A 14,371-nucleotide genomic window follows, 5' to 3' on the forward strand; every position below is an offset into this window, starting at 1 on the left:
GCAGGGCCCCGGCTGACCGCTTCCTCCGCACTCCCATCTTTCCCCCTCTAGAGGGAGCACTGACCCCTCCGTCCTCCAGGGTCTCCACCTCCTCCCTTGATAACAGCTGCTGGATGGTGAAATTGTCCTCCATGGCATCCACGCCTACTGAGCACACCTTGGCCAATGAGGAAGCAGCAGAGCTGAGATCAGTACATTTTAATAGGTACATTTCACCCTGAACCGGTGGCTCTATTCCCTCAACTGCTTATTTCAATGTTAAGAAAGACAGGAATGTGGGTATGAGCTTGCATCTGTGTGGCCATAGTTAGAAGCTGCTCTCTCTTTCTATATCTCTTTTTTTCTGGCCCCCCCTTTCACCACCTTCAGTATGTCCCCTCCCTCGTCTGTCACAGTCTGTCCTGATCAACTCTTCTTCCTGGTTGCCATGAGCTAGAACGTAAAGCCCTTGCTCAGCTTAGCTCACTATTTAAGGCCTGCATACATCTTAAGTTCCTAACTTTATTTAAGTTGTCTAGATCTTGATTTACTGTATCATCAAATGTAATTGATGTCATGTTTAAAGCCTGTTGTTAAAGTTCTGCTAACCCAGAATATGTAATGATTCAACCCCAGTTTTATCAGGCAGATGCTTGTAATGTCCATGGCTGTTTTTACTGACAGAATGAGAAAGGTTCTGAGTGTCATTTATTCTACAGAGGCTTTGTTAAACTTTGGTTTTAGGCCACAAAATAGATCCTTTTTTTAAAAGCCAAGCTGTGCTTCATGTTCAAATGAATCAGTCAATCTTCATATCTCAAAATGTCACCCTTTAAAACACACTTTTTGTCCAGTTTTGGTAAAACTGGATTTGGAAGACAGAACTTCATGCAGAATAAGCAGTACTTCCTCTGTGTTATGTGCGGTTGGTCGAGTAATAGAAACACCAGAGTCTTTTGGCCTCTCTTATTTTTGTGTTTTACTGAGCAGGCCAAATCTAACTTGAGTGTAAGGTTTAATTAGCTAAACTCTTGGTTAATCTTGTGCAAAATGGTGGTTAATTTGCTATAAAACATGCATTTGGTTACCATGGCTTGAATAAGTAGACTAAGTATAATGAGGTTGAGGTTAAGCATCACTTTCCATGTTTCAGATGTCTGAGCCAAGTGTGCCACTGTGGAAGCTGCTCCTGTAGTACCAGCAGCTGCCAACAGAGGGGGCAGGCACAATGAGTTTTCTGTTCAGCACCAGGATCAGCAGCATCAGTTTTAGAGGAGACTATAAAGCCAGACAGTAAGTTGCCCATTATGATTCAGGACAGTAATTGCCAACATAAGTTGTGTTAAGATTCCAAAATAAGATCATCAATAGTAAGATACTATTTCTCACAGGATCACTTGATGCTATGAAATGTAATGATTTAGCTGAACACCAGTTGATTATAGTTCATAATTTAGACACCTAGTGGTCTGTTTGAGTGCCCTCTTTGAACTGTATTCTGTCGTGCTTCTTAACATTTCTCAGGCCCTTAAACCTTTCTGCCCTTCTCTCTTCATTTCCCATCCTTCTTTTCCTGACTAATGTTTCCCTCATCACAATCTTGTCTCACCTTCTTGTAGGTCTCACTCTTCTCTTTCACTTTCAATTCTTCTCTCTTTGATTCTGTTAACCCTTCAATCCCTTTTTGCAGTGTCCTGCCCTCCTATCTCCCCAGTCTCCTTCTGGCTCTAACTCTTCCTCTCCTTCACTCCTGTTTCTTCACCCCACTCCCTCCCCTCCAGCGTGTGAGGGTGAGCCCTACAGAAAGACACCTTTTATCCCTGGGGTCAAATTCCTCTTCATTTCTGCTTCACCAATGTCAATTTTTACCGGGTGAATGTTATTACTGTGCACCGAAAAACAAGCCGTGTTTGAAGTCATTTGCCAGCATCGCTGTGGTGGATCCTGTTTGGCAGAAATACCCCACACATCGCGTTCATACCATAGACTGTATATATGGTTCACACACACACACACACACACACACACACACACGCACGCTTGCAAACTCTCTTGACAGGTAAAATACCAAAATGGAGGACAAGATGTCAGGTGTGTTGGATGCTCAGTTATTTTCTGTTCTAGGTAGGAAGATAGACCTCCACAGTTAAATAAATACTGTAACCCCCCCCCCTCTGAACTTCAGGGTTGCACAAGTTTCCTTGGCTGTGCAAAAGAGAACTTACAACTTCAAAAATGTGTTTTCTTTGTAAACTATCCGCAGTCTGCCAAATAAATTGGGAATTTGTACCCATAAGAAAAATACAGGTACCTTTAAAGAGGCCCTTTTATGCTTTTGGGGAGTTAAAATCCCAAAGTTTCTCTTCCACACACTAGCCCCCTGAAAACACCTCCATTGGACTCCTTTGTTATCTTCCGCGACATAGTGACATCACTATGTAACAGTTGCGCTTCTATTGGCTAGCGCTCTAACACATTGTACGTGATAGGCTAAGGTGCGGGACATCTCTAAGTGGTTGACCACACAACACCAATCACAACAGAGCCGGCCAACTAAACATTCAGACCAGACTGGGCTCTGGTTTCAGACAAGAAAAATAAAGCATGTAAACATGTCACAGTAGAAGCCCAATATACAAATATGAAACTGAAAATTAGCATAACAGAGCCCCTTCTGTTATGTAATTCACATTACAGTCAGATTTTTTAAGTAAAAAAAAAACAACAGCTAGCTTTCTGACTAAAATCATCCCCTACTAAGTGTGTAAAGCGATACAATAAAGACAATATTTCCATGTTTGCATGCATGTTGGATTAAAGGGTCACGTCTGTTGGTTGTCCAAATTTGGATCGAATTCACATAGTCATGTCTCCACGGTATATTTATCTTTTTATAAATGCCCGCTTAATTGTACAGCTTGTTTCCTCTGTAAGGTCCAGACTGTGGGGATGGGAAGAACCTTTGGAATGACTAGTGACAACATTTAGGGAAGCCAAATTACTGGTCAGCCAACTGTCCCCATGTTCTTTCAGCTGTAATGATATGCTCGGTTTGGGATATACACAGACCAGATCTGAGCCAGGGTACACTTAGACGACTGAGAGCGCCTCCTGAGCAGAGCTAAATCTGGGTAAAACTGAGAATGGGTCCCACACAAGGTATATCATTCTACATTTGCTTTTTAATCACAGGAACATGTCAGATGAAAATATGTCAGACTCAGATATTTGCGGAACAAAATGTTTCAGAAAGACATAATCATAGTGCCACACATAACGATACAGAACTTGAAAGCAGCTACATCTACTTGCATTTTGTGGTTCAAAGCTTCAAATGCATCGGCTTGAGCATATTGACATTTTGCATTTACAAATTAAGTGCACTAAAGTGTCAAAGCATATATTATTAAACCAACAGAAGATCCCAATTATATTAGACTCACACGATGAAGAAAAAGTTATTGTAGTCACACGTGTGGGAGAGTTAGAAAAATCTTTAATACCGACCCTGTCCAAATAGACAGATCAGAAAAGTTGGCGTTCAAAATATTTGTATTTGATTTTTCGATACTTTACAACTATCCTGCACATATTGCAATCAAACCTGTACTCTTTCTAATAGCCAGAAGTTGGCGACTCCACTTGTTGCAAAAAGAAGGCCAGATGAATAGAAGTCTATGAGAAAATGATTCTACATTTCACTTAATTAATTTCCTCAGTAAACATTGTCCTGTTGAGTTTATGGCCTCAATGGCTAGTTTCAAGTCTTCTTCATCACAGCATGATGTTCATTTAGTAAATGATGGTCCCACTTAATTTAATAGATGATAAAGTAGGGAAGGCTTTAGGGCGCGACAACCTTGTGATTAACAGGTCACCACACCATGATGTCCATTTTGGCTGCCTTTCAGAGTAGTTTTTTACTGCATCAAAGTTAATTGTAATTTTTGTCGCCTTCTGTTCAGCGTAAGGTTGTAATCCACAATTTTGTTACACTTCTCGATAAAAAATTACAAAATGGCGCCGGCCAAAATACTAATCTCCCTTCTTCTAAACCACAGTTGCAAAGCAAACACTGACATCATAGTTACTGACCCCCTGTCATTCAAACATCATATCATGAATTTAGCACCAAAAAAGTATTATGTTGTAGGGCAGGTCAGCATTTCACAACATTCAACAGCTTTAACAACAAGTCTTTTGTGCGTGAGCATAGCATAGTGCCACCTCTTGATTTCACTGTCATGACAGGAGAGACTGGGCAGTCAGTGTGTGTTGATTGCAGAGCTTTTGTCTGTGTGCCAGGAGTGAACGTGAGAGCGCCCAAATGTGTCAGCAAGAGGAAAACTGTAGAGAGGAAAGAGACGTAGATAGGAAGACAGAGAAAGGAAGAGGGAGGGTAGTATTTTCATTCTGCATCACAGTTATTTATCCTGCCATCTTGGCATGGGCATGATTTGTTCGTGCAGTAATTGCCCGGATGAGACTGAACAGAGATGAAAAGCCCTTTAAAGGCTCATCAGAGGAAAGACAGACTGGAACGAGCTGATGGCCAAAACAGCTCCAATTGTTTCCCCTCACCTCATTAACACTACTGCAGGCCTGCATGTTCAGCTCCTGTTTTGGGATACAATAATTAGCTTTTATGTTCTTGATCTTTTTCTTTGAGCTTCCGTCCCTGGGACAGCCTAACCTCACCCCCACTCAGGGTCTTCACATCCTCCTTCTCACTCCTTTCATTTTCTTCCCTTTTGAACCTCTTCCACTATTATTGTTTGTCTTTTAAAAAATATTTGTTTTGTTCTATATTTATTTATTTATTGAATTATCCTCGGACATTTTTCAGGAATGCTCTGTTCCCACACGCAGTTAGACCCATTTAGACATGGAAGCTTCCGAGTACACAGTCAGATCCATTGGTCACTGAGCAGCTTTAACTGGAGCATTAGGGGTTCGACTTGCTAAAGGGAACTTCAGATGTGTTTGAAAGGGCCAGCGCTGATCTTGCACTTTCTCCAGCCAGATGTATCCTGCCCCTACCAGTCCGGGAATACAACTGGCTACTTGCCACTCAAATGCCTCACCACACCTAGTTGCTGCATGGATATAGATACACATTTAATTCAGTGTATTTATGAAACAACTCAACAAAGATCAACAAACTTCACCAACACAATTAAAACTGTAGGCGGTTAATGCTTTCTCTTGATTATTTGATGTATTGTTTATGCAATTGAGGGCTAAAGGTTACCCTTCACTTAGGTTGTTATTACACTTCTTTATATTGAAACACAGTTTTTGAACACAGTTGCTCTACACATAATTCCACAGACCTAATATCAAACCAATCCAAAGTGTTTGAAAGGCTCCGATACCAACCCCTCAATACTGTCTATGTGAAAGATAACCTTTTGGGCACTCAATTTAAATGTTTCCACTCCTACAGCATATTGGTTCCCATCCTACAACGAGCATCTTGTTCCATCACTCAGCCCTCTTTCTACCACCTCCCAGGTGTCTTCTTCTCTTACATGTCCTGAGCGCTCTTTCCTCCTCATTCCACTTCGTCTTCATCCCTCAGTCCCATCTTCCTCATATCCCAGGCTTCTCTCTGCTGCACTACTGTACCCAGAGAGAGGGCCCTGGTCTCAGCAGCTTCCTGTCTCACAAAAGACCCCTCTGTTTTCCCCCTCTGTGTTTCCTCCGCTGCCACCCCACCCCCTTCCTCAACACCCCTGTGGTACATTCCCTCCCTCTCCCCTGGTGCATTCCTTATTGACCTCGGCCGGCTGAGGAGTCCCTCTGTCAGTGTGAGAGTGGAGCTGAGCCTCTACTCATCTGTGGAGGCATGAGTCTACGCCTTTAAAAAGGAGTTCACCTTATTCCCATTACAACTTTCTTTAGAGAGTTGATAACAGGACACAAACACAAAGTTCAACACAGTATTTTAATAAAAACATCATATACATAAAAGCATTTTTAAGAGTACCATATGATCATTTTTCATTGCACACCCAAAAGTGTCACATGACAAAATCAACTAAGAAACTAGTCTTTAATGAAATTCAGCTTATGTGTGTCCACTGTTAGAACACACATGAGAGCATATAGCTGCAATGTTATACACCGCAATTAATATGGCGGTTAAGCTCTTGAGCAGCTGTTTGCTTGATGTATTACAGGATAAGATTTTATGTCATTGAAAGTGTACATGTATACACACTTCAAATGTGTATAAAAAAGGTACATATGTTAAAACAGGAGTAGATATATCGTATTTATTTTGTATCTATTTCCAAGCTTATGATATTTTATTTACTCATCCCACAGATACAGAAGTAACGCTGTGTTAGATCAACTCAAACTACACCCCCCAACAATGTTACATCATACCAAGTATAACACAGAATATAGTTTTATAGCACAACATTTCTATCCTATGTGTATTTGAATGATTGTATGTGTTGCTTCTGACTGAGCACTGTCTGCAGTCACGCTTGTATCAGCTAATCTAACATCAGCACAAACATTATAATCCGACAGTTCTTTATTGTGCACTGCTATTACCCTATTACACTGCTATTACCCTATTACACTGCATGTTGCTGTGGCTTCCACAGCCCCAAAGCATAATGCTCTAGTTATTCTATTTCTTGCCTCTGTACTGTTGATATATCCCTCACAGTGGACAGACAGAAGCAGTACTACTACCAGAGCTCAGTTGGGCAGCATGGTGTGAAAAAGGTTGTGGCGGCTGCTCTGTTTCCTCCACACTTCTTTGTAATGGTCAGGTATAGCACGGTATCACTCTATCGGCAAAAGGACCCAGCTGACCTCCGCCTCGACCTTACAGTGTCCAGCTGACTAGTCTAGGTCACAGCCAGGCTTCACTGCCCTCTGTCCCTTCACTGTTTCACCAAGTGAATGCTTTTAATGCTTCACATACCTGCTGCTTCTCCTCTTTCATCCCTTACAATGAACACACAACACACACTGGTTCTTAGTCAGAACCTTCTCTTCCTAAAAATACCTCTCGTTTTACTTACACACTTTCAACATGAGCATGTGTGGTGGATTGAATTGCCTGACTGTTAGGATATGTTCTGTGATGGAGCAGTGTCTCTCCAAGAGGAAGTTGATTGTATACTAACAACCACATCCAATTACTCAGAAAATAAATATGTGATAACTAACCCACTAACATAATGTTGTATAATAATGCAGCAATCTTAAGACATTCTGACATCTAGTCAGCCAGTTATGTGTTATTCTTTTTAAAGTTGCATTTTCGTGCTTAAGGATTTTTAAAAGTGGCCTTCCACTTAGGATTCTGGATAGGCTTGAACTTTCCCGACTAGATGGAAAGTCCATTTATGTCAGCTTCTGACAGTCAAACCACAACACTGACTCACTGACTCACTGACTCACTCACTGACTCACTGACTCACTGACTCACTGACTCACTGACTCACTGACTCCAAGTGGATAAGTCGCGGGAGTCCTGATGAGACAAACCATTATCCTGATTAAAGCTTTGAATTTCTCTTGGTTTAAAATGGTTGGTAACATTTGGGATAATCTTATAACATAACTCAACAAATTATCTAACATAGGTCTATATTTCTTATTATTTTTTACATTTGAATGTGGAAATGTTCCATGTGATACTTTTAAATTAGTTAATATGACTCGAATGACTTATTTTAGTTTAGAATTGAAAATAAATTAGATAAAAACTGGAACAAGATACGTTTTCAGATTTTAAGATTTCTTATCGCAACTGTCATCCCCATTTAATAGATATAATAGCACAGGTGTAGGGGGAAAAAACTGTTTTATCACAGCCATCATTTCATTATTAGCAGTTATATTAGAGTCAGCTGATGCCGCCCATGAATGGATGGAATATTTGTATCTGCCCCCATGTTCCAGGTGTGTCATCAAAACAGTGTTGACCCATATAAGGAAGAGAAAACCACATTAATGTAATCTAATATAGTCTTTGAACAATATAACCAACACAGAAAAGGCGTTGTTCATGTGAACTTCATTTAAACTGAGGTAACCTTTGCTCAGTCCTTCTGAGGGAAGTCTGCTGTGAACTTACTGTAGCCCACTGTGTGCAGGGACAGCTGTTCAAGTGACTTCATTTGTGGAAAAAGCTGCGACATTTAAGATACAAGTATGTGGCTGTATTAAAGACTCCAAAGTCCCACCCTGTGTTAAAGTCAGTAGGTCAGTAACGATTCTTCTGTCCATCCACCTTTTCCCTCCCCACCTCAGTTTCTTTTTCAGGAATCTCCATGTGTAAATACCGTTTGATCCCTCCTCCCTCCCTTTTGCTCTCTCTCTCTCTTTCTCCCTCCCCTCACCCCCGTCCTCTCGCCCCTTCTTTATCAATGGCCCTCATTCATTCCCTCTCACCCTCTGCATGCCTCTGTGCCCCCCACCACCACCACCACCAGTTCTCTGCCCACCCATCCTTCCCCCCCCTCCCATCCCCTCTCTCTCTATTCATTCCTGTGATTTTTCCTGCCTGTACCTTTCCACGGCCCGAACGACCCCTCCCTGGCAGCCGTTTATTCAAACCTCCAATCATATCTCCTCCATCTTTGGTTTCATTTTGTGGATTTTGGTATTTAAATACAGATCCAGATGTGGTTATATCATGCCTAAATGATATTTATCGGCATTTATGATTTAAACAAAATGAATTGCCAGTACTTGTAGGCACTCTTCTTATACGAGCTTCCCTGCTTTAAGTATAGCGAATGTATGTTTTGAACACATAAATATAGTATAAATGATCTTTGCTACATATATACGTTCCATTATGTTGACATTGTGGCTCAGTCTAGCTTCTCTTTCTGTCCATGCCCCTTCACCAGTCATTCAAATTGCCTTTTATTAGTACAACAATTATAGCCATCTGGGCAAATTACCTTTTAACAGTGAGTAATTGTGCTCAATTGTGCAAATCACCCATTGCTATATTTAACAACAAAGGGAAAGGAAGCTGTCTTCAAACTCTCCAGAAAAAGAATTGCTACGAGTTGAAATCCACTAATTAAATGTACACAAGAAAAATGCTGAGAATGTAAAATAGCACTTTGCGTTTTGTTCTAACTTTGTTCAAAAAGACTGGTACATTTTGTGAAGATATAATGTGTGCTCATAAACTCTCGCACAAACACACATTGTTTTTAAATCAGTTGGCATGCAAAGTTCAGAGCTCACCCCACAGAGAAACACACACCCATAGGTGCACCCTTGCTATGCCTCCCCCTCCCTCACGTTGCCCCTTAGTCACCCCTTGTCCTCCCTCCTCCTCCTCTTCCCCCCTCCTCCTCCCCCCCCCCCCCCCCCCCTCCTCCTCCTCCTCCTCCTGCCTATTTCGAGGTATGTGGTTAGCTGGGTGTGTTCGGTGGCCAGATTCAAAATCACTGAGCCATTCTCTTTCTAAATTCCCTTCTTTACCTGGCTCCGCTCACCTCCAGCAGCTTCCCCAGGAGGCCAAGCAGAGTGTGTAGTCCCCCCCACACATGTGCACACACAGTCTTTGACCCAACTGTTGGAGTGTATAAGCCCACTCCCTTTCTCCGTTTCCTCCCAGCCGAGCCCCTGCTCTGATCTATTTCAGTGTGTTGTGGCTAGCAGGGTGTGTGTGCACTTGCAGCCCTGCCCAGTAAAATACAGACTTTTCAAGGAAGTCAGCAATATAATATGGCCGCTTTATTGTAATTACAAGGTTCTCCTTTTGGAAATAGCGCACCCAGAGAGCTGCCCACAGGCACTCGCTGAGTCCGTCTCCGAGAGCTATGCCATCTCTTGCTATGCTTCTTCTACGCCCTTCTCTCTGCGTCCTTGAATACTCCATGCTTGCATCGACCCAGATGTTCCCCCACCAGGCGGCTTTATCAGCTGCACACCCCCCCTCCCCTCTTTAACATTGCTGCCCTTTGAGATACCATTGGACTGGATGCAGTGTGGGGAATCAGTTTGCCGGGTGGCCCTGCTGATGGAGCATCCCTCAGGGAAACCTTGTGGTCCTGGGGTTCTTATAACCCTCAAATTACATCCAAGCTAATTATAAGGCTTTATTAATTCAAATATGGCTGACATTGAGCCTTAATGGTGTAATTAAAGGGTTCACATTGACCTGTAACACCGTTTTTTGCACCTGTCTTCTCATGTCAGGATATTTCGCCTCGTCGTAACATCTCAACACCTTCACCTCTTGGTAAAGTGGTCACTGGGATGTGCCTTAAGTCTGTTTGAGGATGTTGAAGTCATGCTGTTGGTGGGGGCATACATTCAATTCCTCTACTTTGGAATTTGCGGTACCTTCATAATGTGGATGCTCAGCAGATGTGAGGATTACACTGTTGCTAGGGCAGGGTTCGCTTTGTGCCGTATTAGGTTAAGGGTGTGGGAACTGTGGATGAAACATATTGGAAACTATAACTGTGCTAGACAAGATTTAAAAGCTTAGTACATCCATTTCAAATGCTTTTACAGAAAAGTAATAATCACCATAGTAATCCAGCTACTGTAATATTGTGACTCTATGGCAGTGTATATATTTTAAGTACTAAATCAAAAGTCTACTTGCGAATATATACACAAACTAATTCCTCCTTGTGGTGCTTATTTTACCTGGAAAATGAGAATTACTTCAGGATCTGAAGAAACTATCCCTTGTGCCGTCAAAGGTATGTTACAAGACTAGATAGAATTTGACGTCACTCAGACAGTATTTGTAGGTGACTGAATGTCTGTGGATGCAGGACTCATGATAGGTCATACTACATGACACTACTTTTAGCAGTCATTTTTGGAATTAAATAACTATTTGAACCCAACCCCAGTATTATCTTTCTGCAAATAAATATGATGCGCCAGTTAGAGCATCAATGAGGTTCTTGGAAATACTACTTGGTTCCTGCTGTCTGTGTTTTTATGTTTTTTCCAGCTTGCTCTCCCAACGTTTAGTCCTGTCACCTTCAAGGATGCACAACACGCCAAAGGAAATGGAAGCAAGCCACAGGATCAGAGGGAGAACAAGTAGGCACCTGCTAAAGCACCTGTTGTGAACCTCTTAAGATAGAAAAACACATAGAGTCTTAGTTTGGATGTCAGAGTAAGCAAGACTGGATGATTGTAAAGATGATACCGTTTTGTAGAGAGATCAAAGCAAGAGTAAAATACCTATACTTTCATTAATAATCCTATTTTTATTACATATACAACCATTGAATAACAACATAGAAGCATGACCATATTTATATTTTATCATCTGATTATTTTCCTTGTGAAATCCATGGAGCTTTTTTATCCCAATTAAAGGACTTATGGCCAAAAATTGAAAGACAAATAAGACACCTTGGACAAAGCCATTCCAAATGTTATATGAAAGGTAGGCAATCTTTTAAACTTTCGATTCAGTGGTAATAGTTATATAGCCAATAAAGTCACATAGAGGTTTTTTTACACCCACATGACGTTTAATGATGTATACATTTTAATTAGACGCTTAAACTTCCTATTGAAAATCCCACATATAAAACTCTTTGGAGCAAAACACCTGCTCATTATTGTTTTGGTGGAACTATTCCCTTCTTCAGTGATAATAAAAAACGTATTTATATTGCATGATTAATGCATAAGAGAAAACACAAAGTGCTTTTTCATAAATGCAAATAATCATTCTAGGTATAATAAATTCAAGATGTGCGTGCACACACATGCAACGTTTAGCACAAACACACACCGCAGATGTCTCTTGGGGTGTCTCTTTTTACAACATGTGGCATTTGCTTTCAGAGCACTAGGAGGCCAGAACCAAACAGTGTGTTTTCCAAAAAACACTCGATCCACTGTGTCAAGAAAGCAAAAATAAAAAACCCAGAAATGCCACAGTGAGAGAGCATTTCCTGGACTTTCTGATTTATTACAGAAAGTGAAAATAACAGTGTAGTGAAGCTACAGTGTTTACAGAAGGAGGAACATGGCTCCAAACTAGGCATTCAGGTACAATAAGGGTTCTTACGGTCATTAAAAACCTGGAAAAGTCATGGAAATTCAAAATGCTAATTCCAGGCCCTGGAAAAGTTATGGAAAACAATATTTTTCCCAAAGTCATGGAAATGTAACTAAAGTTGCATCAAATCAAATCAAATCAAGTTTTATTTATATAGCACATTTTTAAACTATTTTTGGTCGAGCCAAAGTGCTGTACATATAATAAAAATACCCTACAGTAAAGACACTTTACAGCAAATACAACAGCACAGTTTGTTCAGAATATCAGTATGAGAAAAACGACACCCTCTGTCCTTGGACCCTCACATGAGGGTGTGTATAAATATAATTTATATTTTATCTAATCGCCGAAATAGTAATACTATAATGATAATAAATACTGTATCGTATAGTAATGAAACGTAAAATGACATTTAACTGACGAGGTGTTTTGCTGGTGAGAGATTTTAGTTGCTTTAGCCTGTAGAAGCTAGTAAGCCTACTATTTGATTTTTTTAGATAGGCACAACATGTTTTATACCTTATTTTCCTGTTCCATGTTAAAATAAACCATTTTCAGTGGTATCGCTGAGAGAGTAATTTTTTTGGTCAAGGGAAATTAGGTAAAGGTCATGGAGAAGTCATGGAAAAGTAATTGAAAATAAGATAAGATAAGATAAGATGGTGAAAATGTGAACCCTGTACAATAAATGACAACTTCTGAGTTTAAAATTGTTGATACTACATTTTATTGCATTAAATGCTCATTCATTTGGTTCGTTACTCTCAGATTTCTGATATTTTTAGCATTCCTGCTGCTCCGTGACCCCTATCCTTTTTTCATTATTTTAACTTCCCATCAAAGAAATACGCTGAGTTTTTTTTTACATCTGAGAACGAGATTCTATATATTCCTTAGGGCTTTCATATAGTTATATATAGGCGTAGAAACTGCCCTGTGTTCCTTACAATTCCTGATAATTGCTATATGCAGCAGCTTAGTTGATGGTTTTCGATAATGATCACACAACAGCCGCTCCTTCTCATTCTAGTGGATCAAAGCTCACCCATATAGTTCCTTATGAGAAAGTACTATACAATTTTCTTCTTTTGGCAGCATTGAATGCAAACTCATAGGCCGCACATTACCGCTAAACAGAGGTAAAACATGGCTATGGTACTTTAAGCATGTCCCTTTTCTGATTCTCTGGAGTTTAGTATGGAGAGGACATTTATTTTGGGTAAAGAGATGGTGGAGTCAGGCAGCTTATGAGCCTATTGGTCCAAAAATAATCCCACAACATATACAAAGAAAAGAAGGCAGCGCCTGCAGAAACCTGGAGAGGGTCTGTATCTGGGTTTATGGTAAATATAGCACCGTATTTCAACCAATGTACAATATAATGCTGTCTGTGGCAGGACATCAAGCTGATATCCTTACATTTAGCCCTTTACAAAAAATACAAATGTTTCACCAATTCTTATCAAAGCCTGCAAAACTGAATGTAGAAAATAAAACTTGCCACTCGTAAAAATAATGAAATCGTTAAATTAGACACCCAATTTTAGGCAAACCAAAATATGATTAAACTGTTGTATTGAGTAAAACGAAATGTTTGTTTTTTTAACTTCTGATGACAACATTTAATTACAGGTCTGAATCTGTTAAATCCAATTAATAAAAGCTACTGTATCTAGCCTTTCAGTCGACTTGTTCATTTACATTTACACAACTTTATCCACCTGGTTTTACTATTTGTGTCACTTCATTCTAAAATAATAGGTTATAGTGTTAAAGCCACTGATGATGCTTAGTTAATGTCTTACCAGATGTTCCCTGTCACTGTAACACTCAACGACTGCCACAGTAATGCTACAGTGACACAAATGTTTACATTTTAATGTCTACTTGGAGCATGTTTAAGTTTAGTCTACTACCTTGTCAACTCCAAGTGAGGTCCTGTTTCGATTTCTCTCCTAGCAGGTCTCTTGCAGTTACCCGAATACATTATTGGACTTCTGTTTTGGCCTGACACTGATGATGCATTCAAAAAAACGATTAGATTGAATGTGCTTGGAAGACACACTTCTAAAATAACACACTGATTTCATAATAGTAAAGCAATTCAATACTTTTAGTGAACAGTTTGCATTCATAAAATACTCTTTCAACCTTTCAAATGTGAGTACTTCAATTATGTATCTAACCTTATAGTAGTTTACCTGGTGTTGGAGAGGTGCCGTGTCACAGCTGAGTGTCTCATAAGAATGCTGTTGCTGCAAAGCCACTAAAGTCTTTATCGCTGAGGGTCAGTGTAGATAAGACTTTGATTGAATAACTCCAATGTAAATGTAAAGAACAATTCTAAAA

Source organism: Trematomus bernacchii, unplaced genomic scaffold (genome assembly GCF_902827165.1).
Source record: "Trematomus bernacchii unplaced genomic scaffold, fTreBer1.1, whole genome shotgun sequence".
NCBI classification, from domain to species: domain Eukaryota; kingdom Metazoa; phylum Chordata; class Actinopteri; order Perciformes; family Nototheniidae; genus Trematomus; species Trematomus bernacchii.